Consider the following 7,052-nt stretch of genomic DNA (forward strand, 5'->3'; position numbering starts at 1 on the left):
AAAGGCCCCTCAGAACTGCCCCAGACTGTCCTAGGGTTGAATTCCTTGTGCCCACCTCAGCTTGCAGGAGGCAGCTGGGCTGTTTTCCCATGGAAACTCTCCTCCAGACAAGGAAAATAAACATTTATCAAATCAGCATCTCCGTGTGCAGATGAAAAACAGCCCAAGGTGTGCAGACAGAAAACAGCCCAAGCCCAAAAGAAGTGGGGGAGTCATTTGTCAGGTATTTGAACTATTCAAGGCGTGGAGGATTAAGTGGGTCACCACCACAAGGCTGAGCACTCCCACCTCACCATCTTCTCCACGGACCTTCCTGCTGCTTTCTCAGGTGTTTCCTACAGAGCTTGGCACTGCTGAGCCTCTCCCAGCTCAGTAATGCCCATTCTGGCACCTCCAGCGGTGGGAATATTGTCCAGAGCTGCTCTCTGAGGGGGCACAGGTGGGACACACGTGTCCCCAGCCCCTACCCAGCTCTGCTGCCTGTTTCTGTGTTTGTTTCTCGCAGAGAGCTGCATTCCTTTGGCTCTTTTGAGCGGCAGTGATTTCTCTCCAGCGGGGTTATCCTGGATCCCAGACACCTTCCCCTCCCCGTGGCTGCTGCAGCTCGGGTGTCAGCCCTGCCATCGGTCAGGAGTGTGTGGAAACAGCTCTGCATCCCCACCTCAGCAGCTGGGCTTTCCCCACAAGGAAATCCAAACTGCTCCAAAATCCACACTCATCCCCCCCGCTGCTGCCTTTCAGGGTTTGTGTTTTGTGTTGCTGTCCCCGATCCCCAGCCCTGACAGACACTCCCTGGGACACAGAGACACCTCAGCACTAGCTGTCGGTGCCTGGAGCACATCTGGGCACACCTGGGGCACATCTGGGCACACTTGCAGCTCCGGAGGGAGCCTGCTGCACTGCAGGTGTGTTTTCCCAGCACGCCAGGGGAGCGGCTCAGATGTGGCAGGGAACAGGAGCTTCAGAGCTCGGTGCAGCAAAAACGCTCTGCTGGTGCTCTCAGAAGCTTTGTAAAGGCCTCCTGCGAGGACAGCAGGGCGCTCTGAGAGCTCCTGCTGCTCCTTTGGTAGCTCTGGGGGGGCGATGGGCAGGTGACCACCCAACAGCAGGGCTGGCAGCCTGGGGATGCTTTGGGCCAGCAGTGCCATTGCAGCACTCTGGGCTCGGGGAGGACACCCAGCTCCTCTGTGCCCTCTCGGCTCCGTGCCCGTGTCCCAGAGCAGCCCTGCCTCCCTCTGCCAAGGGGCTGCACATGGGAAAGGCTCAGGCTGCCTTTCTGCCCGCCTGGGAACTCGGGCAGGGCCAGCGTCCCACTTGACACCCGGAGAGAAAAGGCGCAGAGAGGGGCTGGGATGTGCTCCAGGTCACAGCTCGGGGCAGCGGCCAGGAACAGGAGCCAGCTCCCACTTCCCTTCCCAGAGCCTGTCCCCTGTGTCCCCCCCGGGTCCCCCAGCGTGGGCTTTCATCAGCAGAGCGTGTTTGTTTTCATGGGCACGCATTCCTCGCCCACACGGTATCGGATCCTCTCTGCCCTGCTGGGCCAGGTGGGTGGACAGCGAGCAGAAAATTGTCTCTTTCCCCCAAGACTTTCCCAAGCTTCCTGCCTGACTCCACCATGGAGAATTTCCTGGGGTTGTGGGGGGTGTTTGTGACCCCTTGTCCCACTCCCCCTCCCTTGTCCTGGGGGAAGCGCAGAGCACTCAGAGCCGGCAGCAGGAGATGCACACGCTGTGTGAAGGACACTCGGTGAGAAGGGGCTGAAATGTGCTGATGGAGGGAGGAAAACAGCCCTGCTGGGAGCAGGAGGAAGCATCAGCGTGTCACTGTAACTCAGCCTGATGGCTGCTGGAAAGGCCCTGCTCTCCTTTAGCCCCCGTGTGAACTCTGGCCAGGGAGGAGCTGATGGCCTCCCTCGCAGGAGCTGGCTCTGGAAACACAGCACCTCGTGCAGAAAAGGCTTCCTGAGAGTCCCAGGAGGGGATTGGGGTTGATTCTGACATGTGCAGGGCCAGGAGGCTCCAGAGGACCAAGCAGGAGCCACAGGCTGCAGCCAAGGCAGGGAAGGATGTTTGGAAGCAGCAGGCAGAGAGGGAAGCAGAGCAGGGCAGCATCAATGACCAACAGAGCCTCTGCTGGTGACACTGGTGACACTGGTGACACTGGTGACACTGATGCACGTGGCACAGAGCAGAGTGCTGTGTCCCACTGGGATCAGGCCTCTCTTTCTTGCTTGACTGTCATTTTTAAGCTTATCAAGATCTGGCCCTTAAGTGCTCAGTTTTGTGAGTCAATTCCATTCAGTAATCAGATGTTTTAATATGAGATATTAGGGGAAAGTCCTTCCCTGTGAGGGTGGGGAGGCCCTGGAATGGAATTCCCAGAGCAGCTGTGGCTGTCCCTGGATCCCTGGAAGCAGAGCCTGGGGCTTGGAGCAGCCTGGGACGGTGGGAGGTGTCCCTGCCATGGCAGGGGTTTGGCACAGGATGAGTTTTAAGTTCCCTTCCCACCCAAGCCATCCCCTGATTCCATGATAATAGATCCTGTCTAGTTTCCTGTCAGTATTTTCATTTCTCCCGGGAGAACTCGATGATCTCAGGGGTCTTCTCCAATTTAAACGATCCCGTGGTGAAATCAACCCAGCAACAGAAAAATGGATGCTAAGGAAAGATGCTGCTGGGATTTTCCTGCTTGGCCAAACAGAAGAAAACAATGGAATTAGCAGGACGTGCTCTTGAACACCACTGAAATTAATGAATTACAGGTACAGGAACTACGGGGTCACCCCGCAGAGGGGGAGGATGCCCTGGAAGTGCTGCTGTCTCCAGCCATGGGTGCCCTTCCTGCCACCCCACACCTGGCAGATCCCACCGGCTCTGGTACCACCACAGCATCCCGGTCTGAACAAAGAAAAGCCGGATTTAGCCCAGCTGAGCTGAACTTTAGCTGTGAGGCCACTGCCACATTGCCATGGCAACAGCAAGGCCGGTGCTGGGGAGGCCTGACTGCTCTCCAGCCTTCGTCCCTGCTGGGTTAAACCATCATTTTTCCATGGAATCACAGGATCACTGAGGTTGGAAAAGCCCTCTGAGACCATCCAGTCCCAGCTGTGCCCGATGCCCACCCTGTCCCCAGCCCAGAGCCCTGAGTGCCACCTCCAGCCCTTCCTTGGGCACCTCCAGGGACGGGCACTCCAAAGCTCCCCAGAGATTTCCACCACACCCAAAATGCCCTGTGGCCATAAGATGGGATGGGGACATGGGCAGAGGCGTGGGGAGAGACAGAGGCATTAAGGGAATGCTGCACCCCTGTCCCTGAAAGGTTTGGGCTTGTGAAAACCTCCTGCTGTGACTGTGCTGGGCTCCGGAGGGGCTGGGCGAGGATGGAGCTGCTGTCCCCACACCTGAGTGGTTTTGTTGTGGCAGAAGGAGCAGGAGCTGGAGCCAGCAGCTTTGAAGCTCCCTCAGAGATGTGTGGATTCCCCAGGGATGGGCTCCTGCAGGTGTTTCCTTTGTCCCATCAGCTTTGGAATCAAATCAAAGCCGGGACATTTTCACAGGGCTCACTTTTATATCCTCTCGCTGCCTGATCACAACGCGTTCAAGCAGGAATTTAGGCCAAGATTGCCTTTTAACAACAGGAAAGCTCCATGTTTTCCTGAGAAAACCTCCAATCCTGGTGCTATCAAACCCAGTAAATTGGATTTGTCTCCTGGATGCAAATGCCAGCCACCCATCGCAGTTAATTGCAAGTTTTCCTTGCAGGCTGTAAGTGATGGAATCTCGCTACAAAAGACATTTCTGATGTCGGGCGCTCTGTAAATATTTATGTTCTTTCAGTGGAGGAATGCCTCGCAATCAGACAAACCACACAAAGGCAAATGAACTCATCAAAAGAAACCACAACTGGAATACAAACATTATAAAAAAAAAGGGGGGGGGGGGGAAGCCTCTCTTCTGAGAGAGCTCCGAGCACAGGTGGTGCTGTGGGTTTTCCTCAACAGAGGATTTCTTTTTTTCTCATCTGCAGGTGCTTCCAGACGATGAACAGGATGGGAAATCTGGCCCAGTCCACCTTAAATCTCAGGATTTAATGGAATTTCAGTGTTCTGTCAGGCTCAAAGGCTGTAATTACTGACCAGGACATAATCACCACTAGAACTCAAACACTCCAACTTTCACCCTTGTCTTTGGTAAATTTCAGACCTGCTCTGAGCCAAATATTTTGCCTCCTAATCACAGTTTACACCCTTTATTCCTAAACATTTGGTTGCAGCAGGAAGGGAAAGCCTGTGTTTTATCAGTTAAAGATTTCTTTATTTCAGCCTTGTTTTTAACACTATCAGCTAATCCCCAGCACCAAAACAACGTTGGAACTTTGTCAGGAGTTTGCTGCTGATATCCAGAAATATAATTGCATTTATTTATCTCCCACCTCCAAATTTTAATGGAATTTTTTTCCCCTCACAGATAACAACAAGGACACAATGGGCCACGGATAGGCTGTAAATGCAAAGTCACAGTTTTCTCCTTACTTTTGAGCTCCTCTTGGGGCAAATGCAAGCAGCACAGCAGGACCAGGGCTGCAGGGATGTCACAGCAGAGCAGATGGGTGAGCCCAGATCCCGTGTCCCTGCAGGAAACTGGATTCCACCCTGATGGTGCAAATCAAAACTGCCAGGAGGCTTTGGGAAAACACAGATTACCCTCATCAGAGCACCCTGTTCCTGCAGTTTAGGGCCTTTTCCTCACGCAGCGTTACCCCACACATCCCCAGTCCATGGAGATGGACACCCTGAGCGTGTCAGAGCTGTGGCACAGCGGCCATGGGATGCCCAGGGGAGCCAGGAATGCTGTCAGGAGCTCTGGAGCTGGGTGTGAGCAGCAGAACCCCGCTGTGGGAGCGGGGGAGCCCCGAGGAGCAGCGGCAGGAGATGCTGCTGTGGCTCTTGGGGTCCCCAGAGCTGGCAAAGGCTGGAACGGAGCTGGCACCCCCCAAATTTGCCAGCCCGAGGCTAGAGCTGAGGTCTCACAGCACAGCAAGGAGTAAACGATGAAGGGGATGTGTTTTCCTGCCCAAATTCACCTCCAAACCATGCAGCAGCTGGGACTGGAACAATGCAGAGGGGCTTGGATCACTGCAGGGATCCGGCAGAGCCAGAACCTTCCTGTCCCAGAGGAGGGGCACTAAATCAGGGTCAGGGAACAAAGGGCTCCTCAATTACCCATCCAAGCCGTGGCTGCCTCCAGGAGCAATCCCTGCTCCCTCTGCAGCCTCCAGCACGCTCCAGGCCAGGCGTGGAGCTGGGAATAACCCCGGGAGCGGCTGCAGAGCAGCACAACCGGCTCAGCATCTCAGCAATGGCTCTTTCCTCAGCCTCCAGAAGCCCTGAACCCATGCAGGGTCCGGAGCTCAAAAGCATCTTTCGTTCCCTTTCCGAGCTGCTGTTTGGCTGCTCCTGCCATTGCCCTTCCTGGCAGTGAGCTCCAAATCCCAGATGCAAAGATCCAACCCCTGAGCCCTCCACCAGAGCCCCTCTCACCAGCCCACCCAGGTCTGGGCTCTCTGGGAGAGATGAATTCTGATTATTCCAAAGGGCTTCCAGCTATTTTCCAGGACAAATCTCCTGTTTGGGGATTCACAGGTGTGCCAGGACATAAATCAGCAAAAACCAGACCAGAAAAGGCAAAACATGACTCCTAAAAAGGGCTCTGTGGCTAGCAGGAAGGACAGGAGATTGTTCCAGTACCTCCATGAGACGATTCCAGCAGCAGCAATTCCCATTTTTCCTGCAGCAGAGCATCCTGGCAGCTGCACTGGAGCCCAGAGCTCCACCAGGGCTGGGGGAATTTTTGTTTGCCCCAAAAAACCTTGAGCTACCCCCACATTCAATGGTGCACTAAGATTTAAACAGCTCCAAGAGCTGGGTGGGAGCTCCCCACTGCTGGAATGGCAGAAACCTCGGGTGCAGCTGCTTGCAGGAGCTTTTGGCGTGGCTCTGGTAAATCACATTTTCTGCTCTGAGCACCCCCATAATAACACAGCAAAGTTCTGGCCCAGGCAACTGTTTGGAACTGGGTTTTACTGCCAGGGTGCAGCTTGCTTGTAACAAATCCTGGACTTCTCCAAGTTGGCCTTGTCACTTTCTGCTGAGAGAAACCTTTCATTTTTAATTCCATTCTGGGGTGGTTTTTTGGGTTTTTTTTTCATTGTTTTTTATTGGTTTCTCTGGAAAATAAGACAATTCACTCAGGGAATGTTTGAATTGAAATTATTCTTGCAGAAAGTCTTGCAGATTTGCGGGAGGTTAAACCAAGGAAAATTGGGAGCCATTATCTTCCCAATGCCAGAAAATGTGTTGCCTGAATTAATGGCTGATTTCAGGAATACACGCTGTAACACCATACATCAGAAATGAGATGCTAAATTACCAGCAATAGCCCCGTTCTTTATTAAACACTTTGGCTAATTAGTCTGGGAACATTTCACAGGCTGGGGCACTGTGAAGAACTGCAGAAGGTCACAGCAGAAGGCAGCAGGCGATGGATTAGTGAGCACCAGGACTCAGCAGGTCTGTTCAGCCTCTGAAATCTGACTGCCTGAGCTCCCCAGCCCCGCTTTTTCCACCTGTAACCACATAAAATAAAAGTGAATAATGATTATTATGGTGAGGAGACCATGAAAATCGTTCCTTCTGAAGAGGCTTGAAGCTGCCAGTCTGAGCTGAGGACCAACTGGGCCGAGTTTGTGTGAGTCCAGGTTTATCCTGCAGAGGGGCAGGGAGCCCACGCTGCAGCCTCCAACCAACCAGGGGCAATAACAAATTCACCACTTTTTATGGAATACAGCGGGAATTCTCTCCTGCCACTGGCAGCAGAGGGTTTGGAGCTGTGGATTCTCACGGGCTGAAGCTCCCAGCAGAGGGAGAGGACCTTTCTCAGCCCGCAGAGCTTTCGGCAGTGGTGGCAGTGGCATCTTTTGCCTCCATCTGCGGCCCTGCTGGAGCACACAGCCCGTGTTCCTCCCTTCCCAGCCAGCACCATCAACAAAGGCAG

At 53.9% G+C, this 7,052-nt stretch overlaps 1 long non-coding RNA gene across 1 annotated transcript; it reads left to right on the plus strand.

Moving 5' to 3' along the window:
* The first annotated feature begins 2,978 nt into the window (after window positions 1-2,978).
* LOC147649493 (uncharacterized) lies at window positions 2,979-6,665 on the plus strand. The gene is made up of 2 exons (XR_015278874.1): window positions 2,979-3,070; window positions 4,467-6,665. It is a non-coding gene; the product is annotated as an uncharacterized LOC147649493 (long non-coding RNA).
* The last annotated feature ends 387 nt before the right edge of the window (window positions 6,666-7,052 follow it).

This window comes from Cyanistes caeruleus, chromosome 23 (genome assembly GCF_971803275.1).
Source record: "Cyanistes caeruleus chromosome 23, bCyaCae1.hap1.1, whole genome shotgun sequence".
Lineage (NCBI taxonomy): Eukaryota > Metazoa > Chordata > Aves > Passeriformes > Paridae > Cyanistes > Cyanistes caeruleus.